We start from the raw sequence: 27,466 nt of genomic DNA on the forward strand, positions 1-27,466 counted from the left end.
CCTTCCTTTCTTACTTCCTTCCCTCTTTCTTTCTTTCCTTCTTTACTTCCTTCTTTCCTCCTTGTTCTAAGTTCTGGGTATAACACAAGTTAATCTATCCTTGGCTCCCCAAACAAATGCATACCAGTGGTTGCTGTTCCAGGAAGCACAACTAGACTCTGATAAGTCTGAATACTTTTGTCCTCCAAAATTCACCGGGTCCTCTTCTGGCCAAGAGAAGAAACCTGGGGCTCCCTTTCCTTCTATTGATTGCTTCTCAGTGGCTTCTCTCCTGCAGCACTGAGGAATATGTTCGGGCATTGTTCACACCTAATGAACAATCTGTGTTCTCACCTGGTTAAGGCATCAGAACATAGTAACTTATTGCTTACTTTAAATTAGACTGGGTGTTTGTGCAAAGTGATAAGTTCATATACTTAGGTATACAAAAAGAATACACAGTGACAGCGTAATTGGAAGATTTAGAAAAGACCTCTTAAAAAAGGTAGCACCTAAATCTTGAAGTGTTCTAAGAGAAAAAATATCAGTGCAGTCTGGGTAAAGGCTGAGTCATGAGATGGAATATTGTGAATGGGGAGAAAAATGTATGTTAATTTAGATGAGCATTGAATGAATCACAGTGAGATCCTGAAAATATCTGCCCTTCTGAAGAATCTTAAATGCCAAGTAGAGGAGACTGTATTTTATACTTTAAACTAAGTGAAGCTTCTTTCTTAAAAAAATTATGAACATTTCTACAAAGAAGGTAAAAAAATGAGGATTATATATGGAAAAAAGAATCAGTAAATACAACTCATTTTAGATGTTTGCATTGTAACATATGCATATATAAATATGATATGTATTATATATGCATATTAATATTTGGTACCAATATTCCCTTCTCTTGAGTATTTTTTAAAAATGGTTTATTGATGCTCTTCTTTTCTCATTTTTAAAATCACTAAAACTACCTCTTCTATACTATGTTCCCCCCAAATAAAAGCTGTCCCTTGTAACAAATAAGTAAAATAAATTTATTCTGTTTGGTCATATATGAAAATATGTCTCCCCTTCTGCATTTACAGTTGATTACCTCTTCACCAAGAAGTGGGGGGTATATTTCATCATCAATCTTCTAGAGATTTCTTTTCCTTTAATTTTATTTATTTAAGGCAATGGGGTTAAGTGATTTGCCCAAAGTAATACAGCTAGGCAATTATTGTCTGAGGACAAATTTGAACTCAGGTCCTCCTGACTCCAGGGCTGGTGTGATATCAACTGAACCGCCTACCTGGCCCAATCTTCGGAGTGTTGATTAATTATTTTCATGATTAAATTTAAGCCTTACAAAATTGTTTTTATTTACAGTGTTGGGTATATAGATTATTCTCTTGATTCTGCTCACTTGATTCTGCATCTTTTCATACATCCTAGTTTTCTCTGAATCTGGCCTTTTCATCATTTCTCATAACACAATAATATTTCATTATTACCTTATACCATATTTGGTTCAGTAATTCACCAGTTGATAAATACTTTATGTCTGATTCCTTGAGACAGCAAAGAGTGCTTTTATAAATTTTTTTAAACTGATAGGTCTTCTCCCTCTGTTTTTGATCTTCTTGTGATATATACTTAATAGTGGTATATTTGAGACAGGGCATTACCATGTTAGTGATTTTTGTGAGTAAGGGAATATAATTTACAATTGATTTCCAGAATTGTTGGAACAATTAAGCCCTTCACCAACAAAATATTTGTGTACCTGACATCCCACTGATTGCACCATATTAAAACCCATCTTCTCACAGACCTTTAACCATCTGTCATATTTATTTTTCTTCATCCCTTGCTAATTTAATAGATATGAGGTGAACCTCAGTTGTTTTTAATTTTAATTTCTCTTCTAGATATTTGTAGTATTTTTCAATATTTGTTGATAACTTGTATCTCTTCCCATGAAAATTGCTTGTTCATATCCTTAAATCATTTATCTTTTGGGAAATGGGTCTTATTCTTATATGTTTGTATCAATGTCCCATATAGGAAATCAGACTTTTATAAGAGATTTGCTGCAAGGATTTTTTCCATTTTTGATTCTAATACCATTGCTTTTAAAGTTCTTAAACAGAGAAACTGTATAATTAGACTTTGGTTTTAAACATTTAGTAGCTATATGGTGGAGAGATTGGAGACAGTAGAGACATTGGATACAGAGAGCCCTATTAGGAGACTATTTTGATAGGGCAATTGAGAGGTGATGAGGGCTTATGATCTCATTTATGTGGGTGGTTAATGTTTGTTGAATTGAAGCATGCATATTTATTTAGAATTTGGATTGCTTAGGCTTAAATTAAAAGCTGGAAGAGATCTGAGTGGTCATCTAGTCTAACCACATCATTTTCTAAGTTAGATCCAGAAAGGCCAAGTGACTTCTCAAGGTCATGTTGCTAATCAGCAACAGAACTGAAAATTGACCAGTGGGGTTCTTTGATTCCAAATACATCATTTCTTCCACTACACAACATTACTTCAATATTACTTTTTTTCCCCAACTTTTATGCTAAGGGGTTCTTCTACTTTATTGGGATTTATCAATGTTACATTTTTGCTTTAAAAAGTATATCTTTAAAAATAATTTCAGTTTCTAAGACTTATTCTCTTTTAGAGACCCTTAAGCATTTTTAGGAGAATAGTGTTTAAACACCATTAAATAGAGTTTTATAGCATACATACCTTGACAACTCAGAAAGTAGTAAAAGTGATAGCTCATAGTTTATATATATATATATATATATATATATATATATATATATACACATATGTATACATCTTTAGGTTTTATATATAAAACATTTTCCTCATAACAACATTATAGGGCTGATATTTTAAGTATCATTAAATTCATACAGTTGAGGTTAAATCTTGTGTCTCTCATTGTTAGCAATTTTATCCCCTTTATATCTGATTATACCATATTAAAAACAGAGATCAAATTATATACCTTAGAATTTCTTTGTTGTTTTTTTCTGGACCAGGACTATCATCTTGTGGGAAACTCTTGGCATTAGAACCTATTAAATATAGAAACTCCTTCCACAGATGCAAATGAGCATCTGTGGATAAATTGTTATTGCCTTAGAATTACCTGGGTACAATGAGAAATTTGAGGCAGCTAGAAAGAAGTACAATGGATAGAGTTCTGGCCCAGAGTCAGGAAGACTAAAATTCCTGAGTTCAATTCTGGTCTCAGACACATGTTAGTTGTATGACTCTGGGCAAGTCATTTGACTCTGTCTCAGTTAGCTGCAAAAGTGACTAGAGAAGGAAATGGCAAAACCACTCCAGTGGGGTCATGACAAATAGACACAACTGAAAATGACTGAACAATAACTAAGAGATTAATGACTATGATTTCACAGATAGAAAGTCAGAAGCAAAACTTTAACTCAGATCCTTCTTAACTCCCAGGATTACCCACTATTCAGTTTGGCATAATGATCTCTCTCTCTCTTTTTTTTTTTTTTGCAAGGCAATGGGGTTGTGACTTGCCCAAGATCATATAGCAAGGTAATAAGTGTCTGAGGTCCAAATGGAACTCAGGTCCTCCTGACTCCAGGACTGGTGTACTATCCACTGCATCACTTAGCTGCCCTATACTGATAGCTTTCATTTCATCTCTAGTCCTAATCACTTTATATAGAAAATGCCAGAAAGTGCTCTCTCTCTCTCTCTCTCTCTCTCTCTCTCTCTCTCTCTCTCTCTCTCTCTCTCTCTCTCTCTCTCTCTCTCTCTCTCTCTCCCTGACCCTGTCTCTCTGTTTCTTTGTCTCTTGGCTCTCTCACTCTATGTTTCTCTGTGTCTCTTGTCTCTCTCAGTCTCTCAGCCTTTCTTTACCTTGAAAACACGCTCAACTAATGTATTATTCAAAAATTATTTCATTCTAATCCACATTTGACAATAATTTTACAGTTCAACTTAATGCACAGAGGGAGCATAGACACAATGCACTACTATAGTTACAATTTTAAACAACTATGTAAGCATTAGTTACCTCATGTTAAGTTAATTAGGCAAATCATGAAATCCAGGCAATCAGAGCAGTGGCAAATCATCTCCCTTCAGGAAGTTTTGTGGTCAGTGGGCAAAAATGGCAACCAGCTTCTCAAAGGCTAAAGATATTATTATGTACTACAGGTCACCCACAAACTTTTATAATAGGAGACCAGCTGTGTAAACTGCAAGATGTTGTCCAAAGGAAGTGCCAAGTAAAACTTTGGTGCTGTTTGCTGACTGTGCTGAAGTGCTGAGAATCGAAATTCTTGCCAGTAATTTAGAAAATAATTCAGAGAAGTACAGCCTTCAGGAGGTACCCACTCTCTAGGGACTGGAATCTAGTAACGCTAGTCATCATTCCATGCTTCCTGGGTTATTTCAATTCTTCCTTAAGTCCACATCAGTATCCTTCAGGCTAAATCACAGGCTCCTCCATCAGAGGAACTGTTTTTCTTTTGTCTTAGTATTCTCAGCTTTCATTGGGAAAGTGCACATAAATAGGAACTTAATAAATATTCATTGATTTATTGATTGCTCATGGGATCCCACATAGGTTGAGGGAAATCATCAAACTAATAGGATCTTGGAAGCTATTGAGCCTGTTATAGCATCCCAAAATTATTTGTGGTCCCAGGACTCCTGGAATAATGGTTTTAGCACACCTACAATATTGAATCCACAAAATACCTAGAAACAGAAAACAGAGATACCAAGAAAGACTGAGGATTCTGGAACACAGACTAAAGCAGAAGTATACTAGAACCAGCTTTAAATGGCTCTGAGATCCAAGCTTGCTTGATTTATTGTTTTATGATTGATAATATAGCAGATGAAATTTTAAAATGTGTCACAGATAATTTTAAGAGAGTTAGTAGTTAAACATTTACCAGCACATTACTGGACTAAGCAGACTTCTTAAGTGACAAATGAACTACTTGGTCCTTGAAGAATACATATAATGGATGAGTGTAGGAGATGAAGTTAGGTATTACATCATGAGGAAAACACATCAATTGGCCTTTTGGTTTGGGGGCAAAGTTTGGGGATTAATGAGAAAAAAGGACCAATAGAGAAGAAGGAAACCAATAAACAGGGTTGACAGTACCTGAAAATTAATTTGTTTCTATATCATTTCTGGAAAGAAAGTAGCTATTAGGTTTATGTTTATGCATTGAAGAAATATAGCCAATTACACATTTTTCAAGCAGGGAAAATTGTTTGCAGGGAGTAGAGAAAAAAGAATTGGGCCAATTTTTTTTAGTAGTGGAGGAAAGTCTTTCATTAGTAGTCCTAGGAATTGGGTTGTTTGGAAGGGTAAGCAAAGATGTTATTATTACCTGAAATGATTAGATCTTTTTTTTTAGTTTTTTGCAAGGCAATGGGGTTAAGTGGCTTGCCCAAGGCTACACAGCTAGGTAATTATTAAGTGTTTGAGGCCGGATTTGTACTCGGGTACCCCTGACTCCAGGGCCAGTCTCTATCCACTGAGCCACCTAACTGCCAGATGATTAGATCTTAATTCAATCATGACCCATTCTACTTTTTATTAAAGTATGCCTGCTCCCCTGCCTCTACTCAAGGAGATGTATTCAGAGACTATATGTTCTCTTTGGTCCACATTTTGTAATTCTACATCCTTCTTGGTATTCTATGCTGAGCCAGGTTATCTTTTAGGAGTATCAGTCATTCTGGCTCAGCATTCACTAGAAAATAGAAAATCCTCTTCATAGATTATCCTTGTAAACTAATACTAACTTCCTACTGAAAGGAGGATGGTTGACCATATTGTACTGGAAGGAAATTATCCAGAAAGAAAAGAAAGTCAATGATTATTAAATATAATGCAATGGTTAAGTTATAGTAATCCAAAGTCCCACACTGAGCATTCCCAAGGATGGAGGATCTGATAAAATCCACTTCTACATGCCATGTTATCTTCTGCCAGAATGAGTTGCTTCTACCAGTTTTTGCTGTCCTTGCTTTCTAATGCAGTAACTATAGTCATTTGTCAGCTTACTACTGTCATAACCCATACTGACCTAGGCCATCTGGAACATTTCTAAATTTCTATTAGGGTAATACATCCATGCTTGTGTAATGAGGTAGCATCCAGCATATCTTATTTGAGCTAGAGTAACTACTTGGAAGTTAATACCATGAATGTCAGAAAGAGCAGTCTTGGGAATCTCCCTAAGATTCTTAAATATTTTCTATGGGATTAAGGCTGTCTCTCCCCTTCCAATTTCCAAGAATTTCTTATTCAAGAAATTTATTGTGAATTATGGATAAAATTGGTTCAGCATTGAAACCAAAGAAAAGTTAAGCATGTTAGAATTGGAGTCAGAAAGATCAATTTGAAATTATCTGTGCTCATAGGCAGATTTCTTAATTTTGTTAAACCTTTTCCTCAACTGTAAATGGAAACAATACCTATAAGTACCTGCCCACTTAGTTATTGTGAAATAAAATAAAGTTAATAAAATTCTTTTGTAAATTTTAAATTTCTAGTTATATCCAACTCTGTGACCCCCTTTTGGAGTTTTCTTGCTAAAGATACTGGAGTGGTTTGCCATTTCTGTCTCCAATTCATTTTACAGGAGGGGAAACTGAGGCAAACAAGATCACTTGATGTACCCAGAGTCACACAACTGATAATATATTTTTCTCTCTACTCCCTACAAATTTCCCTGTTTGAACACTCCAACTTTATTGTTGTTGTTATTAAATTTAAAGAAATTTAAATAAAATTAGGGACTTGGGATCATAGGTATAGGTTGCTCAGAGCATTGATTAAAATCTATGAAATAATGCAGCTAGAGGGATTTTTTTAAAAAGCAAACAACGTAACACTGCATAAACATAAGTTGTAATTGAAACTGAGTGGGATTGCTAAGTAAGAGTCTTGAGTTGAATATTCCTGGTTCTGATCTTTACTAGCTATGTGATTTTGGATAAGTCTTTTATTTTGAGTACCACATTTCCCCATATATAAGACACATCTTAATTTGGCAGACCCAAAATTTGAAAAAAAAATGTATTACAGAAAATTATTGAACTCAAGTTTTATTCATCATAAGATTCATACAACTCCTCTTCATTGTCAAAACTCCCATCCATTAGCTTGTCCTCATCTGTCTCTGATGATGAATCACTGTCTCAGGAGAGGCTCTGACTGCTCTCCTGCCTGTGCTCTGGTCTGGGGTTGACCACAAGCACTCCCTGGGCAAGTCTGGTGCATGGACGCATGCTTGGTCCGTTCTGTTTCACGAACCTGAAGCACCAATGGTGTTCTTCTTTGAAATCAGTAACTTCTTTTTTATCAGCAATTCTTCTTGCCTCCTGCTGAACCATCCTTGTGGACAAAGGAATTCCAATGGCCCTTTGTTCTTCAATCTATCTCTACAATGCCCTCTCTAGATCAAGCCATTTGTCTGACTTGTCTCTCATGGCCCTCTTCTGCTTGGGCATTTTCAGTAGGTTTCTTCTTCCCGTAGCTAGTTTTGGATTGTTTTGTCAGTCAGAGGAGGACCAAAATGATGTTCAGCGGCATGATTTCCATTCACTTTTGCAAAATGCATCACTTTGAATTTGAATTCAGCCCTGAATGAAAATCTTTTCTGAGCCATTTCTGGGCAGAATGTAGCGAAACATAACCCAATATACCAGTAACAAATGCAAAAACAGTGAACACAAAGACAATGAACATGAAAAAGTGGGAAATGGAAAGTAAAAAAAAAAAAATCTACAACAACTGCATAAGGTGCTCCCAGTTTTTAGATCCCAAATTTTTCAAAAAAGGGTGCATCTTGTACATGGAGGAAATAGGGTACACCTCTTTATAAATATGTAGTCATCCCAATTGAACATAAGCTGCTTGAAAACAGAAACTGATTCATTTTTGTCTTAGGAGTATCTGAAGTTTATGATTAGGGAGAGTGACATGTCTGGACCTGTTCTTGGGGGAAATTACTTTGGGGGCTGAATGGAGGATGGACTAGAGTGGGGAGAGACTTGTGCAGAGACTTTCCACCAGTTAAGTATTGGAGTAGTGCAGGTGTAAGGTGATGAGGGCCTACATCAGAACTGTGGCAGTGCCAGAAAAGAGAAGGGGCATACTCAAGACATACTGCAAAGGTGAAATCTACAGACTTTGGCATCAGATATCACATGGGGTAGGGGGTGAGAGATAGTGAAGCATCAAAGAAAACAGCTTGTGAACCTGGAGGACAAATCTATATATGTAGCTAGCATTTATATGTTGCTTTATTATTTAGTTATATCCACCTTTTGTGACCCCTTTTTGGAGTTTTCTTCTTATTTTTTTTGAAAGGCAATGGGCTTAAGTGGCTTGCCCAAGGCCACACAATTGGGTAATTATTAAGTGTCTGAGGTCGGATTTGAACTCAGATCCTCCTGACTCCAGGGCAGGCTCTATCCACTGCACTACCTAGCCACCCCATGGAGTTTTCTTGATAAAGATTCTGGAGCTCATCTTACAGAAGAGGAAACTGAAGCAAACAAGGTTGAGTGAGTTACCCTGAGTCAATCACCTAGTAAATGTCTGGGGCTAGATTTGAACTCAGGTCCTTCTGACTCCAGGGCCAGTGCTCTATCCACTACACCACCCAGTTGCACCTAGAATTTATATATACACACCCTAAGATGGGTCAGGTACTATATTAAGGGCTTTATAATTATCTTATTTGATCCTCACAACAGCACTGGGAGGTAGCTGCCATTATTATCCCTATTTTACATGTGAGGAAACTGAGGCAGACAGAGGTTAAAAGACTTGTACAGAGTCCTACAGTTTGCAATTGTTTGAGTCTGGATTTGAACTCAAATCTTCCTGATTCCATCTGGAACTCTATCTACTGAGTGATCTAGGTGTCTTCAAAAGTAGGGAGGGGAGGTTTAGAAGGGAGGAAAGTTTAAGAGGAAATATAATGAATTCAATTTGGGGCATATTTTAAGATTCCTACTAGTTAGCCATTAAGAGATGTCTAATAGGCAGTTGGAGCTATGGGACTGGAAGTAAGTAGGAAAATTAGTGTTATATAGAAAGATTTAAGAATTATCAGCATAGATATGACAATAATTAAATCTCTGGGAGCTGATGAGATCACTAAATAAAATAATATATGACAAGATGAGAAGAGTATATAAGACCCAACTATCTATGGTTATGATCTGGATGAAGGAAACTGAGAAGGACCACTCAGATAGTTAGGAGGAAAACCAGGAAAGGGTGGTGTCCTAAAAAGCCAGAGAGAAGGTAACATCAAGAAGAGATATTTGACACTAACAGTCCCAAATGTTGTAGAGAGGTCAAGGAAGGGGACCGAGAAAAAGCTATTAAATTTGAAAATTTAGAGATCTATTGCTAACTTAGGAGAGAGCAGTTTCAGATGAATGATGAAATCAGAAGCCAGAGTACAGAGAATTAAGAATCAAATAAGAAGAGAAAAAGCAGCTTTCTCAAAGAGTTTAGTCACACACACACACACACACACACACACACACACACACACACACACGGAAGGTTTTTTGAGAATGAGGTAGACATTGTCTTGTTTATAGACAGTTGAAGGAGACAGAGAGAGAGAGAGAGAGAGAGAGAGAGAGAGAGAGAGAGAGAGAGAGAGAGAGAGAGAGAGAGAGAGAGAGAGAGAATGGGGATAATAGAGGGGTGAGTTGCCTGAGGAATAAAATTGCTTTTGCAAGTTAGAGGGATTTGCCTAGGTAAAGAATGAAATCACCTCTTTTTATGAGACAAAGTGAAAAGTATTGTGGTAGAAGACATCTTAGACATCTTAGTGAGAAGAATAAGGAGAAAGGGAAAAGAGGGAGTATTCCACAAATGGCCTCCAGTTTTTTCAATAAATGATGAGACAGGTTTCTCAACTGAGAGTCTTAAGAGAGGAATCTGGAGGGCGACTCATTGAAGGTTTGAGGAAAGGTGAGGCTTAAAAGAGAGTAAGTTGAATAGGTTGGTAGAGGAAGATTTTCTAGTAACTCTGAGTTATGTAACTTTGTAGAATTATGTAACATAAATTTGTAGTGGACTCAGAATAATTCTATGATTTTTCTCTACCTGAATACCAGGTATTCATGGGGGAAGGTAGCAGATGGGTAAGAATGAAACAAAATTAAGACTCAGTATAAATGTTGATATGATTATGGATCAAAGTGCTCAAGAGAAAAGGATGGTTTAGAGTTGGACTAGTTCACCAAAGGACCAAGACAGGGAAAAGAGGAAAGCTTGACAAGTTCAGAGAAAGCCTGGGTGAAAAATGAGGAAAAGGGTTTGGAAAACATGGTATGGATGAGAAGCAGGGTTTATTTTGGGATAGCAGAAGGAGAGGAAGAAAGACAGTGATCAGATAAGGTACAAATAAGCACAAAAAATACACAAATGATTTCATTTAGATTGGGGAGAGGAAAGGATAAAATACTCAGAGAATCAGGAAAAAGTCTCCTGTAGGAGATGATGTAAGCTGGTTCATGAAGAGAGTTCAGAATTTCAGGAAGCAGAAGTAAGGAATTAAATCATTCCTGGATTGGGTAGCCTTTGCAAAAACATGAAGCCTTGAGATATGTTACCCACCGAATAAATACTTTAAGAGAATTTTTAAATCAATATGGAGTCAGACCAAAGGTCTTTAAATGCCAAACACTTGAACTTGAATTTGGATCCTGGCTTTTTCACTTATTACCTCTGTGACTGAAGAAATCACACACCCTGTCTAGGTCTCAGTTTTCTCATCTGTACAATGAGGGAACTGGACTTCTAACTTTAGATCTGTGAGTTTATGAATTTGTACTTTCTCCTGGAGTCAAAGTCAAGGGGAAGACATGGACAAGGCTGTGTTTTTGGACTGTCAATACAATGTAAATTCTTTGAGGGGAGGAACAAATTCAATCCCAAAGCCTAGCACATAGTGCTTAATCGATTTTTGTAATGAATTGAATATTCTTTTATGTCATGGTTTTATTCAAATTGTAATCAGGAATACAGGTGTTTGTACTATACTTTTATTATTCCTGGATTTGTAACCTTCTTGGTTATAATTGCAGTTTGATTCAACTTCTCACATTATTTAGAGAAAAGAAAAACAGGTGGAGAATGGGATTTGAAATTCTTTTCTTGTGGTTTTTCTTTGTTTTCAAAGCTCTTCTGTCAGTTTTACATCACCCTATGGACCTTAATCCTATTTTAGAATAAGCACATTCCTAGCAGTTCATTAATACTTGCTTTAGAAAGTTGAGGTTAAAACTTCTTAAACATGAAAATACTCATTTTTGGTGAGTCACCACTGCATCAAAAGCCATAATTTTAGTCGTGTAAAATGTTTGATGATGAGAAATTAACATGAATATATTATTATTTCATTCTTAAGGTTGCTCTATTTATAAAAATAATAATAGCTTACATTTGTGTAATGATGTAAGTACTGCATAGTGCTTTCCTCACCATAAATCTGATATAAATATCACAAATATTGTTATTATTATTATTATTATTATTACTAATTTTATAAGAAGGTAGCAGGACTTGGAGAGGTCATGTAATTTGCCCAAGGTCACAAACCAATTTCTTAACTGATGTTCAAATGCAGGATTCTGCTGAGTCCAATTCCAGAGTTCTTCCCCTATGCTTATGAGTTTATCCAATTTATATCTGAATTGCATTGGGGTCATAATTTTATAGTTAGTAATATGTGGGCATTTCTAGTTTTAGCTTTCATAAATTATCAATAAAAGATTGAATGTCAGTCCTTATTTTCATCAAACAATACCTCACTTGAAATATTTCCTTGGGGAAAATTATTTTATGGAATGATTTGGGAAATGCTTTTCCATGGCCTTTTAGGGTCATTATAATAGTAGTTCATACTTCCTGGAAGTACTTAAGCAATGAGTGCCTTGGGATGATAGCTGATTGAAGAGAGGGGAAGACAGTAAGAATCACAGCACTGTAGAATTTCAGGGTTGGTAGGGAACGTAGATGGTAATTTTGCTCTCTTTAGAAAAATTTTCAATTTGGCTTCCAACCTTATTATTCAAATGAAAATATTCTCTCCAAAATTTATCAATCTCTTGTAGTTGTCACATCTAATTTTTTTTGTTAATCCTTTTTTGACCTTGGTGCAGTCTATGACATTGTTAATCATGCCTTCTTTTAAAAAATTATAATCTATATACCTTTCATCTGCCTCTATATCTGCTTACCTATCATTTATCCATTTACTTATCACCAATCTTTCTGTCAACTATTTTCTAACTACCTGTCCTCTATCTCTATCACCTATATCATCTATCTATAGCTCTTTATCTTTCTTTACTTATACAATTATTTATTAATCTTTCCCTCAAACAATCCCACAAATTGAATAATTACCAAAAGGAATAGAAAAAAAGATCCCTTATCACAAAAATTCAAAGCCCTACAAAACAAATTCTTACATTGATCATGTTCAAACATGCATGTCATATTCTGTATTTTAAGCTTATTACATCTCTGGCAGGAAGTAGGTAGCAGGTTTTTGCTCAGCCTCTTCTGAATCCTCTTCATGACAGTGTTCTTTTTTTGCTGTGCATTCTCAGTCTCTTTTCCTAAATATTCCTTTAGGTCATTCTTATTAACTGTGGGAGTCTCCCAAAAGAATTCTTTTCTCTTCTCTATACTTTCTCCTTTGGTGTATTCATCAATTTCCATGGATATAATTATCATTTCTGTCCAGCCCTAACCTCTCTCCTGAATTCCACTCTTGCATCATCAATGACTTTTTGAACATTTTATACTGGACGTCCTATAGACATTTCAAACTCTACATATCCAAAAGATATTTCATTATATTCTCCCCAAAATCTCTTTCTCTTGCCAACTTCCCTAGTGGTGTGAAGGGCACCACCATCTTCCTAATCACGTAGGCTATGAATCTTGCTGCTCTCCTTGATTCTTCACTTGCTTTCACTTCAATAACCAATTAGTTACCTGATTTTATCATTTTTACTGTCACAATATTTCTAGAATTATGTCCTCTTCTTTCTACTCATATTATGTCTACTCTGGTGGAAGACCTCATATTTCTTAGACAGTTCAGATTGATCTCCCTACAACTAATCTCTCCCCATTCCATTAACCTACTAATGTGGTCTTTATAAAGTTCAGATATGATCACATCACCTTCACCTTCCTACCCGGTTACTTTCCGCTTAGTAAAATCCAATGACTTCCCATTACCTCTAGTATCAAATATGAAAGTTTCTGTTTGGCTTTTAAAGTTCTTCATAATTTTCCATTTCCTCTATTTCTAGTTATACACTTTACTCTCCTTGAGATTTTCTATGACGCAGTAATACTCGCCTTCTTCTTGTTCCTCTAATGCTTCATCTCTTTCCATCTTTGACTCTATGTCTTTCACTGACTGTCCTCCTTGTCAGGAATATTCTCTTTTCCTCAATTCTATATCCTGGCTTCTTTGGTTTCCTTCAGGACTCAGCTCCAATTTTATTGAACAACTTCTAGTGGCTTTGCTCTGAGATTTCGTCTTATTTATATTATAAATTTTAAGTGTATATAATAATTGCATGTATTTTCCTCATTAGAATGTGAACTCCTTGAGACAAGAACTATGTTTTTGGTTTTTTCTTTTCTTTATTTTTTTTGGTATTCCACAGCACAGTTTTAGCACACAGCAAATAATGAATGCTTATTGACTTTTTGACAGATTGAATCGTAGCAGAAAAAGAATCTCACTTAACATATTGAATAAGTGTTCATACACCTTCTCCATGAGAGGTGAGTGAGAGGGCATGCAGTATTCCAAAATCTGACCAGTTCTCTTTTCTTAACTGTAGAAGTTTGTCCTTATATCATTACAGTTTGTACCCTTTGCTTCTAGATCTTCAAATACTTGAAGATAGCTATTGTTTCATCTCTTCTTCAGGCTAAATATTTTGTTGTTTTTAAATGGCCAGTTGGACTTATGGCTAGAAGAAAATATAAGTAAAGTCAAAGATTAATTTTTGCTTAGTTAATTTTTTTTGTTATTTTATTTAGAAGTTTTTGCTTTGGAGGCAGCACATTAACCCTTTGGAAAAGAGAATCCTGTACATTCAAACAGATCTATAGTTTATTTACCTGCTTCTTTAGTTATTTAAAGGAGTAAAGTTCTTTTAAGAAGACTAATACAACCAACTCATTAGTGATATTTGACTCAAAATAATAGTCTCACTCGATCAATCCTTCCATGCACAGAATGAGAAGACATTACCCAAGTATTTGTAGAATGGTGGAGTACAATATGTCAGAATGAGTGGGAAGGCTCTGTCATAAAGTTCCAGGTATTCCTAGCATCAGATTTCCTCTATTTATAGATCATATATCCACAGTTCTTGCCAACTTCAGAAGAAGTCCAGCTTATCCTCAGCAATATACATTTTTTTTAGGTGGAATTTGTTTCTTTCTGCTCACTCTGCTGGTGTATGACCCTGAGTGAGTCACATCTATATGTTTCATTTACTCACCTGCTAAATGAGGGAATTGTGTTCAAAGATCTCTTCTCTTAACTCTAAATATATGATATATATATATATATATATATATATATATACATATATATATATTCTGTAACTCTAAATATATGACCTGTAATCTATATTATCTAATGCTATGATCAGATGACATATGAAGTCATTATATGGGTTTTTGTAAATCACAATGACAAAAAAAAGTCAGTTGAAATAGATTGATAGTAAAATGTTAGTTTTTTGAAACTAAGGGTCATTCCCCACCTTCCCCCCCCCTTTATCCCTAGCACCAAGCCCAATATCTGGAACATAGCATTTAATAAACATTTATTGAATTGATTTGCTCTAGGAAGTTACCTGATCTGTGCTTCCCATTTTATAAAAGAAATGGAAGTTCAGAGGAAACTGAAGTGGAATCCTGAGGAGTTTGAATGATTTGCTCAGGGCACAGGGTTAAGCCAGAATTTTTATTCCATATTGAAGGGGAAAGAATGTAAAGAACAGTTAAAAGTCACTAATTGCTACAAACCACAGCCCATCTAAAATACTTAGTTATTTTCTCATTGGTGGTTCATTTGTAATCATATGCCTTTGGTTTGACTACCTATTTGTGACTGGTCTCTATTCTTTATAGGAGAATAGCTCTTTAGATTTGGGGAGAACACTCCTTAGGACAGTTTCATTACGGGAATAAATTTTACCTCTCCTAAATAGTCATGATTCTATCTGAGGTAGTCTTAGAGTTTCTGGTCTCTGTTATGCTTTGATTGATCATCTTGTCCTTATCCTATGCCACCTGACTCTAATCTGCATCTGTATCCTGTACTTCCATCTATCACTGCCTTCAGAATTCTGTTCTTGTTACCTACATTCTCATCATCTTTTCTATACCAATGCTGCCTGTATTCCCAGTTATCATCCTCTTCTCTTCCACTAACAGAACCTTGAATTCTGCCCCTGGCTCTGCCTCAGCATTTCCAGAGTACCTTTTTATATTTTCCTCCTATTTCCTTTCTCCTGCTTGGTAAAGCTGGGTGAAGCTGGGTATGTATCCCCTTTCCTCTCCTTCCCATACTTCACAGACCTTGGTTCTAAACTTATCCCATTTCCCTATGTGATACTTTAGGATATCATCATCCCTCCTTCCTCCCTCTTCTTTAACCTTACAGTTTCTGTAGTTTACAAACACTGAAATTTAAAGTTGAAATGGATGTTAGAGATAATTTAGTCCAAAGTCTAATAAATGAAATGAGACCCAGAGAATGGATGACTTCTCCAAAGTCAAACAAGAAATAACTCACAGAATTTGAATACAAACCCAGGACATCTGATACCACATTCAGTGTTACTTTCACTGTAACACGTGCTGCTTCTGTTTCACAGTCAAACTTAGTCACAAATACTCTCTCCCTACCCTTGAAGACAAAAGGAACATTTCATCACAATCTTTTTTGTGTGATTTTTTAAAAAGCATTTAAAGCATTTTTGTGATTTTTTAAAATGTATTTTAAAGCATTAAAGATTTTAAAGCATTCCTGTATGGTAAAATTATAGGACTAGAAGCAATTTGGTTTCATTCAATCTTCTTTCAGGAAGATCTGAACTCAACTAAGAAATGTGTCTATCCAATTTTTTTTTATTTGAAGGAATTTTTTTTTAACTTGTAGGAAAATAAATTCTTTCCCTCCTTGAAATTGCCTCATCTAACCTTCTTATAGTGCAGTTACCGTTTAGTAATCCTGCTATCAAGTGTCCTAACAGACTTTTGTGAACATGAATAAGTGCAACTACAGAGGTCAAAGACTTGTTAACCATCAAGGACACTTTTGTTGGTAATCTACCATTGCAATTGCATATTAAGATTGGTCCCTAAATGATTCTGATGAAATAACTCAAGAAGCAGGATGAGCTGTCTTTGTTAATCTTAACCTTCCAGCCAAAACAATATCAAATGTTTTGGGACACTACCATGGCTTCTATAAGAAGTATTATAATAAATGTTTAAATTAATTAATAAACAAGACCTTGACCTCAAAACCAAGCTCAGCTATGCAAGAATGTGATATTTTTCTATTTTTTCAAAATTGTATTTAGTACCTACATTTCCACTTATGGTCATCTAGCATTTATCAATATTTGCACAATGATGAACTTTATTTCTTATAAGTCACTTGCTTTGAAGTTATTAAGTTATGTAAGGCTCTTGCCCTTTCCTCTTTAACATTTAAGTAGTATGAAACAAAAAGGGTGCTGATCCTACAAAATAGATGATAAACTAATTGTAATTTTGGTGCATGTTCCTTATTTTAGATTTTTCAAGTTAAATATATGCTATTGAGACATTTCATTAGGTTCAAACTTGGTTTAGATTATTTATTAGATTATTTATTCCATATTAGATTTAGTTGTAGAATTTGATATAAAAAATTGCTTTACAATTTGGACATTTGCATAAGAAGTTATTCAGCAGAAGAAAGAAACCCCTAATTTTTATCTTGCTTTGTAAACTTTGATTACATTGAATGGAAAGTACATATAAACTTCTGCCTGAAAACATTTATTTGATTTTTCAAACAAAAGTAAGCACAGCTAAAAAGAAAAGCACATTTTTAAAATTGTATACCTGAGAAAAGGGGATTCAATTTGCGCAGTATTTTGGAATAGAACAATGATTTATTTAAATATTAGTTTGCAATTGAAGCACAAATAGCTTATTTTCATTTTTTGTGAACTAGATATACTTTTTCTAAATCGTTATTATTTATTATCATGCTAAGTCTGTCCTGTCACACAATTCTGGCTTTCTTATTTTAGGTTTAGATGGGAAAAAAGGTACAAACAGCATATTTATTCTATTTCAAGAGGCGCCTGTATTTTTGAACTCTTAGAGGTAAATGAATTGTTTTGAAGCTAATCTTAATCTCCCTCATTTTATCAGGGAAATCAGTAGGGTTTAGCTGAAATGACTAGAACTTAACCAGAAACGACTAGAAATGTCTGGGATATGTATACAAGTGACTACCTTGATGGGAATAGAAAATAGCATTTTCTTTCTGCTAGCCTATATAAAGACAAACAAAAGGGTCTTATTCATTCCATTTTGTCTCCAGATGAGCTCATTTTATATTCTGGAAAATTTCCTAAATCCAGTTTTCACACATTCCTACAAGAACATTTTAATGATGAAATCTTTTTTCTGTTGATCAAAATTATCATATTCCTGCCATAAGCATTTTGTTTTATTTGAAATAGAAAAGTGAATGAAGAAACAAAACAATTTTTTTGATATGAGAGCATTACTTAATTAAAGAACATTAGAGGTGTATTAAAGAAGTACAAAAAAGGAAAATAAGGAAATGAAAAGGTAATCTATTCATAGTCCTGAATATAAGGAATGTGAAGAATGAAAGTGCATTTACAAAAGTGTATAAAGTAATTATCCTCTCCTCTTTCTTCCTTATTGTCTATATATAGATCTATTTTCTCTCAGGTCATTTTGGAGTAGAAGGAAAAGGTAGAAAAATTATATTTTTTTCATAAAAATTGTTTCTACTTTCATATGTGTTAAGGGAACTTATATGGTGAAGTGAAAAGAGCCTACAGTCAGGAAGACCTGAATTCTAATCAAATCTCAGACAATTAACAACTGTGTGACCCTGGGCAAATCATTCAACCCTATTTGCCTCAGTTTTCTCATCTGTAAAACCACAAGTCCTTCTAGTATCTTTGCTAACACAATCTCAAATAGGGTCAGGAAAAGTCAGACACAATTCACCAATAACAAATTTTATTAAACCAGGCAAATGTTCATCTAGTTTTTTCTATAGTTCTGGGGAAGCCTCAAAGTTTTTTTTTTATTACATTAATACTAAAAATGCATTTTTACTATTTTATATACTTTTCCTAGTTCTTTTTTATGGTTCCAAGTAGAAGTCTAATAACAATAATGAAGATGATGGGGGTGATAATAATTGTAATAACTATAATAGTAATAACTAGTATTTATATAGTCATGTAATAATTGCTTTACATATATTATCTCATTTGATCCTCATGACTATCTTAGAAGTTTTTTGCTATTCTTATTCCCATTGTAGTTGAAGAAATTAAAGAAAACAAAAGTGACTTGTGTATCACACAACTAGGAAGTGTAGACCCAACCCTCTGTCCACAACAAGACCTAGCTATCTGTAATCACTGTTGTACTTGACAGGCCTTCAAATACATGAAAACAGGTATTATAGACTTCCAAGTATTCTCTTTTTCAGACTAAACACCAAGGTTCTTCAGTTAATCCTCATGTGGCATAATCTCAAGGCCTTTCATCATCCTAATCACTCTCCTCTTGACCTTCCCAAAATGCAGCACAAACATTGAACACACAGGCCTCTAGTTGTGGTCTGGCCGGGGTAGAAAACAGCAGGAATAGTTCTGGCTATGTCCTATTCAAGAGAGGTTAAGATCACATTTGATTTATTGTTGTGTTGCTGTTGCCAAATCCCACTATTTACTTATATTGAATTTAGAAATGTTTTTCTGGCAAAATTCAATTCAATAAGCATTTATTAAGGTCTTCAGATGGGAGTGGATAGAGCACTGGCCTTGGAATCAGGAAGTAAGGAGTTTGAATCCAGCCTCAGGCACTTAACTGATACTGCCTGTGCAACCTTGGCCAAGTCACTTAACCCTGATTGCCTCACATCCAGGTCCATCTCCAGTCATTCTGATTCATATCTGAAGCCAGATACCTCTGGAGGAAAAAGGCTCTGGAGGCTGGTGACTTAGCACAGCACCCCCTCATTCAAATCCAATTCATGTGCTTGTCATGGCATCACCTCCCTGATGTTGTGGTATTCTTCAATAATGAAGGACAAACATTATTAGTATTAAGGTCTTATTATATGCCAGGTGGGCAGCTAGATGTCTTAGTTAATAGAGTGCCAGACCCAGAATCAGGAAGACTCATCTTCATGAATTAAAATCCAACCTCAGACAAATATTAGCTGTGTGACTCTGGGCAAGTCACTTAACCTTGTTTGCCTCAGTTTCCTTATCTATAAAATGATAGAGAGAAAGAAATGGCAAATAACTCTGGTATCTTTCCAAGAAAATCCTAAAAGGGGTGACAAAGAATTAGAAACAACTGAACAATAATATTGAAGTCACTACATCATTGTTTGCATCATTTTTCTATCCCATCTTGTGCTCTTACCACAGACTTCTTTGATATATAAAAGCACCATTCAGCTCCAGCCTTACCTACTCTATGAAGTTTTCAACTGTCTTTTCTCTGAATTCCTAAAGAACTTAATTCATGGATTGATCCTGGCCACTTGAAAGGTGATGTGATGTAGTGGGGAAAAAATGTGTTTAAGAGTTTGAGGACTTGGTCTCAAATATTGCCTAGGATAATTATTAGCCATGAGACCTTAGACAAGTCATTTTATCTCTTTTGGGAATTGTTTTCTCATTTATAGAATAAATAGCATGGTTCTAATAACTAACATAAAAAAAGACTTGGTTTAAGTCAAGGTTCTTTATGTGAGGTGCAAAAGGTTGTATTTTCTTTTTTTCATGATATTTTGATAACCATATTTCCATACAATTTATTTACTTTGGGGGCGGCTAGGTGGCATAGTAGATGAAGCACCAGCCTTGGAGTCAGGAGTACCTGGGTTCAAATCCGGTCTCAGACACTTAATAATTACCTAGCTGTGTGGCCTTGGGCAAGCCACTTAACCCCATTTGCCTTGCAAAAAAAAAAAAAGCTAAAACAATTTATTTACTTTGTATTTTCTTTTTATTTAATTATGTATAATTTTAGGAATCAACTTATATATCATTTAATCAATTTATTTACTATGTTATCATCAATTTATTTTTAATTAATTTTATTTTATTTATTTCCTATGTATTTTATTTTATGCATTTAAGTTTAAGTTTATTCTAACAATGGGGTCCATAGGTTTCATCAAAGAAGTCCAAGATACACATTCTTAATGAGCTCCAAGTTCTCTTCCAACTCTAGGTTCAATGACCAAGGATATCAGGCAGTCTGGTACAGTAAAAAAAAAATACAAAAGGTGGAAGGAAGGCAGGCACCATCTCTACCCAGAGAAAGAACTGGTATGCATAGAAAGTTTTACACACACACACACACACACACACACACACACACACACACACACACTTACAGGATAGCTATTATGCTTGAAAGGAATAACATGTACATAACAGACTTGTAGTTTCATGTACAATGATCTTTTTTTCTATTCAGCTATGTTATGCAAATTGTTATTTTTATTTCTTAAGAATAAAATAAAAAAGAAAGGAAAAGCATTGTCTCCACCACCCAGTTGATGACTTAAATTTAAATCCTGTCTTTGATTCTAACTGTTGGATCTTGGGCAATGCACTTAAATCTCTGTGATGTTTAATTTGTTTGTCTTAACTGAGGGGTCTAAATGATGGCCTTTGAAGTTTCTTTCTAGTTCTAAATCTAGGACTCTCTCACCTTCTGTGAATATGCTGCCTTAAATTGATAGTTAATGTTTTCTATGTCCATGCCATGTTATCTAATTCTAAGGTCGTTGAGGCCAGGAAGAGTGTAGTAAACCTCTAGAATGTCTGATGAACTGTATAGAAGAGAATCTTCATAGACATTGTTGAATGAGTATGACCTTGAACCAATATGAATTCAGCCTTGCCTGAATGGTCTGTGATTAAAAACACAGAGAAGTTAATTCTGCTGTGAAGGAATTAAAAGGGCCTAACTCCTGCAGATGAACACAAGATCCTGTCATTAGCATTAATAGAACTGCTGTCCTAATTGATATGAGTTAATATTTTTTACTCTAAAATATTTATATTTTATTCTATAATAGAGAAAAATCTATTTTTAATCTACAATAAGAAAAACATACATTAGGTTATATTCCTTTTTCTTTGACTGAAATCCTAATAGAGGGAAGAGAAAAAAGAATTGGCTAAGAGTGGACAATATTTAAAGCTGGCTGAATGCCATCTTTTAAAAGAAAAGAACAAACTGTAAACAAAAAAGATTAACCCATGCTCACAGAACTCTTTTTCAACAATGTTAACAACAAATCAGAGTGGAAATAAATTAATATGCTGTTTCAGAATTCTATAAATGTTTTTATAGATGTTTATAAAATAGATATTAGATGCCCTATTACCTTCTTTCTCTATTAAAATCTCATACTTTAAAACTTTTGGCTCCTAGGAAATAGTGGTGGCTCCTTCACATCACTGGATGGTACTTTGAAGAAGCTTACGAGCTTTATAACAAACACACACTCCATAATTTCAATTTTGCCTCTTTAAACGATGGAAGATTTGATGAAGCAATAAATGGGTGTTAGCGATTTGAAATCAGAAGCAAAGTTTGACTGTTTAATAGCTAAAAGGATATTGCAACAAAGTATTTCTTTTATTATAACAGCATTTCCTCTCTCTACCACCACTACCCCACCCCCACATTTTTCAAACCACAACACTATAAAACATTACTTTCATGATCTTGAGAGAATTGAAGAAAACTTTGTATCATTGGAGACCAAGAGCAAAGGTGAATAATTTCAAACAATTTCCAAATTTATCACCCAAATTTTTAGTGTGACTGAAATATAGCTTAGAATTATTTCTTTAGGTTGAAGTTAAATAGTAGGTTTGAGTACTAGGCCAATAGTGAATTTGTTCTGGAAGAGGACCAGTGAATTTAGGAGGGTGATGCCTTGACTTTCAAGTGAATAGGATTTAAGTGAGGCAGGGCTGTACAAAATCATCAGTCTCACTCTCTCCTTCAGAGTCATAGGAGTCCATTGGGAAGACATAGATTGCAATGATTGGCCATGGTTCTCAGAAGAGGAACAATGACATAATGAAGATTATGTCTTGACTTGCATGTGAATTGGATTTAAGTGAAAGATTTTTAATACAGAAAGGTTCAGGTCACCCACTATATCCTGGGCCATTGCCAGTGACTTTGACTGACCAAAATTTCATTGATTTTGGTACCAGACTTAGGAGAGAATTATGTTTTTTAACTATAGAAATCTGACATTTCTTGTGCTGAAGTTTACTATTATGTAGAAGCATGTTATGTATAGTACTACCAAATTTTAACTCCCCCCAACCATCCACCCAACTACGTATTGGCAGTTAAAGCTTTTTATTACCTGGCTCAAATTACCTTTCCAAGTTTATGGGACATCATTTCCTCTCAGGTACACTACTCAGTCAATATGGTGAGCCATCTCCCATTCCATGCTGTCCCCCCATGTCTAGAATGTACTCCTTTCTCATATTTGCTTCCTAGAATACCAAGCTTAATTCTAAGCTCAGTTCAAGCACAACTCAATATATGAGCCCTATTTTGATCCCCTCCAAATGTTTTTATTCCTTCCTCCATAAAATTACATTGTATCTTCTTTGTTTATATATATATATATAGATAGATAGATAGATAGATAGATAGATAGATAGATAGTTTTTACTTATATATGCACATTGTGTTTCTCTCAGGATTGCTATGAAGAAAGAATATAATCATTTTTGTAAAGTACTTTGCAAGCCTTAAAATGCTATATAAGTGATATCATTATTTCTCTTATTTCATTGTAAGTGTTTACTAAATCATTTGATGGCTAATTGATTAATAAATTGATTTTGATATAGACATGATTTCATCAATGTAGGGAAAGTTCAACATGGAATTTTCCTTATTTTCAATCAGTAAGTGCATTAATATGTAGGGTATCCAAATACCTAAATGACTATTTCAGCATGAAGATTTTTAAATTTCAGTAATGATTTCTATTCATTTAAAAAGAAATAACTACTATACATGAATGTTTTATATTTGTTTTCATTCCGCCTTGATGATCTGTGTTCTGAACCTTTTCCCAGCATAAAAGTAATTCAAAGTCTATGTTAATTGAGCCCCATAGGAGTTGTGAAATGCCAGCTATAAAATGAGAATTGCTGTTCTCTGGAGATTGAACCAAGACCAACAAAGACATTATGTTTTGGGCCATGCTTTACAAGTGAAACAGCAATGTCCCAAGATGAGTTATGTAATAATAGTACATTTTGAAAGTTGTAAAAATGCAAATAAAATGTGTCTTGGGTAAGAATTTTTTTAAACAAAAGGTCCATTGGTACCACAACTTTATATTTCTCAGTTTCCAGAACAACTCACAAGCAATAGTTCCATGAACCTAGGTCAAGCAATAACAAATTAGAAACATTTTTTAACCAGATATTTTATGATAGGTGGAGATGCTTTATTGCTATAGTTCTCTTAAAAACCACTTTTTCTATATTCATTTCTGAAGTACTTTAGTTAGAATGGATTTATTTATATGAACTGTATGGGTAAGTTATTTATAATTTTTTTCTTATTATGAGAAAATTATTATAATATAGAATATTATAGCTAGAAGGGAACTAGAGCTCACTTAATCCAGTCTTCTACCTTCTTCTACCTTGTTCACCTCTATATATGCTGAATTCCTGATTAGAATGTAAGCTTTTTGAAGGCAGCCTTTCTCTCCTTCTCCATGGGAAACTCTCAGTGTGAGTTCTCACATAATGAAGATTGTCTTCCTTCCAACAATGCGTATTATAACTAGTCTGTGACTTTGTAGATAAGATTTAGGAAATTGTCTAAAGCATTTAGATTTTTAAGTGACTTTCAAGAATTTCATAGCTAGCAAGATGCAGAGATTGGTTTTGAAACTAGGTATGCCCCATCTTAAACAACAGGATCCTTCAGTGAAACATATCATTAAGGTTTTCAAAATGCTTTAAAAGACAACTATATCCAGAGTTATAAAACTATATATATGTATATATATATATATAAAATATACATATACATGTATACATACAGACACACACACATGTATATATACTCTTTGACCCTGCATAGTCACTAGTCACTATTGGTCTATTTCCCAAGGTGATTGTGGAAAAAAGGGAAAAAAGCCATATGTTCTAAATATTGATAGCAGCATTCTTAGGTATGACAAAGAACTGGAAATTTAAGGTGTGTCCATCAATTGAAGAATAGATAAACAAGTTGTGGTATATGATTGTGATGGAATACTACTGTGCTGTAAGAAATGATGAACTAGTGAATTTTAGAAAAACATGGAAAGACTTATATGAAATAATGAAAAGTGAAGTGAGCAGAACAATAACATTATTCAAAGAATACTTGTAAATAACCAAGTTATTCTGAGTACCATAAATACTTAGATCAGCTGTAGAGGGCATATGAAAGAAGATTCAATTCACCTCTAGAGAAAGAACTGATAAATAAAACTACTATTAGTGTGGTGTTTATATACATGGATACATAGGTAGATAGATAGATAGATAGATAGATAGATAGATAGATAGATAGATAGATAGATAGATCCATGCCAAATGGTGGCCTTTTCTAGTTCAGGATGGGGAAAGAAGAACAAAATGAACTTGAAATAAAAAAGAAAGAAAAAACTAAAAGATGAATAACAATACAGGATAATTTTTGCTGAGTTCTAAGTGAATGGTACATATATTTTAGGGCAGAAATTCAGAGGAATGATGACAAAAACTATTAGTAGTCAAGGAAACCTTCACAAAAAGATGATTTCATGAAGATTACTTAAATTGGGTGTTTTTAGAAAGGTAAAATTTCATCAGGTATGAAGAAGAGGGGAGGGCTTTATAGGCAGGGAAAACAGGTAGGACATGAACAGATACACTAGAAGATTGGTGGAAGGGAATGAAGAAAAAGAAGATTGAAATAGTAAATTGGTACCAGATCATGGAGAGTATGTATGGCACATTTGCTGTGGATAAATCACATTAATATGGTACTTTAGAATTTTCAAAATGCTATTTGCACAATAACCCTGTGAAATAGGTAGTCTAAGTATTATTACTCTCATCTTTCAGATCAGGAAAATAAGTCTCAGAGAATTTTTCCTGACTTGACTGTGTTCACCCTGCTAGAAATCATTTATAATAACTTTAATTCATATCACTAAAACAATTCTTATAACAAATAGTACAACATCACTATCTCTGTTTTAAAGATAAAGAAATCGAGATCTCCAGATAATAAGTGATACATATGGGACTTGAACCTGAATCTTCTGACTCCAAATCTAGTTCCAGTTCATCCATGTCATATAACCTCTTTATTAAAAGCATACCTAAGCAGTTGCTTTGGGATAAGTTAGAGATTACAGTTCTCAGGGGGACAAGCACAAGGAATCCTAGTATAAGGTCAGACAAAGAAGGAAAATAAGCAATGTGAAAGCCCCTGTTTGATAAACAGAAACAACAAAAGTGTATGTGCCAAGAGGCACCACAGGAATCACAAATGGTCCTTTTGTGCAAAGTCATCAAACAACTTATATGGTTATGTTAGGGAGCCCAAACATGAGTTAGCTCTGGAAAGAGCAGGAGAGCCTCCAAACAAACACATCTATCTTTGTCCTGCTTGCATGTAATGCAGAAGAGATTGCATATGAACAGATGCATTTTCAAAAGCATTTATTAAGTGCTTACTGTGTATCAGGAACCATGCCAATTTGTTAGTGTTCTTATTGTTGGCACCCACAAAAATTATGCCACCTCCAGAAGAGAGATCTCTGAAATTTATTGAAAAACATTTACTGGAAGACCAATAAGCACAGTGGACAGAGCACTAGGATCAGGAAGACTTTTCTCTGCTGCAGTAGAAGGAAAGTCACCCTCTCTCAGAGCTCCTAGGCTGAGCTGCTGATTTGCTTTGGGAAAAGCACTAGAAGTCCTCTACAATGATAAAATCAAAAATGTGACCCAATACATGTATTTTAAAATCTGTAATCTGACCCTAAACTAGCTTTTCCTGACTCTCTAACCATCACCCTCGTCAAATACATGTGGAGACAAAACCACAATTCTAGCCTTGTATTTATATTTAGTGTCAGATAAGTTTCTGTGAACTCTGTCCCAGCTCATTGATGTCAGAACCCACAACATGATTTTGCCTTGTAAGACTGTCCTATTTTGGAAGATCATGATTGAGAGCGATGAAGGGAGACAGACTAAATAGAGGTAGTGCAGTGGAGTAGATAAGTATACCTCACTAAAAGGCAGGAAACATCTAATTCTGACTCTGCTACTAAATAATTATGAGATCCACTTAACGTCTCTGCACCTCAGTTTCCCCCATATGTAAACTGGGAGTTGAATTTAATTATCTTTAAGGTCTCTTCTAGATCTGTTGTTGTTCAGTTGTTTCAATTGTGCCCAATACTTCACGACCTTTTGGGGTTTTCTTGGCAAAGATACTGAAGTGGTTTGATATTTTCTTTTTCCAGCTCAGGAAACTGAGGAAAACTGAGGGTTACGTGATTTGCCCAGGATTAAACAGATATTAAGTGTCTGATGCCAGATGTGAACTCAGAGATCTTCCTGGTTCCAAGTCCCATGCTCTATCCACTGCACCACCCAGCTACCCCTTCTAGCTCTAACAGTTTTTATGATTATATTCTAAATTCTGAATTTTCACATCTTTAGGAAACTCCTCCTGTACTTCTCTGGGGGGTGGAAAAGATGCTCTTATTTTGTCATTAGGCTCAGGGATAGTTGTGGAATACTACACTTTTTCTTGGCCATTACAGATGTTTCTAATATTACCTCTGTTCCTTGGATCAGGTGCAACACATTTTTCCAAGCCAGAATTACAGGCAACTTTTTTTTCAATGAGTACTTATTAAATATTCTACTGCAGACAAAGGAGATCTATTGTGCAAGGATCTGAGATTAAAAAGACAAAACTTAAACTATATCTGTCCTCAACATGAATCAGAAACTCAGCTTATGTTCATAG

At 34.8% G+C, this 27,466-nt stretch overlaps 1 long non-coding RNA gene across 1 annotated transcript in view; it reads left to right on the forward strand.

The window, feature by feature from the left end:
* Positions 1–27,466, forward strand: part of LOC141502384 (uncharacterized) — a 178,214-nt gene that overhangs the window by 100,345 nt on the left and 50,403 nt on the right. The window lies entirely within an intron of this gene.

Source organism: Macrotis lagotis, chromosome X, assembly GCF_037893015.1.
Source record: "Macrotis lagotis isolate mMagLag1 chromosome X, bilby.v1.9.chrom.fasta, whole genome shotgun sequence".
Classification (NCBI taxonomy): Eukaryota; Metazoa; Chordata; class Mammalia; order Peramelemorphia; family Peramelidae; genus Macrotis; species Macrotis lagotis.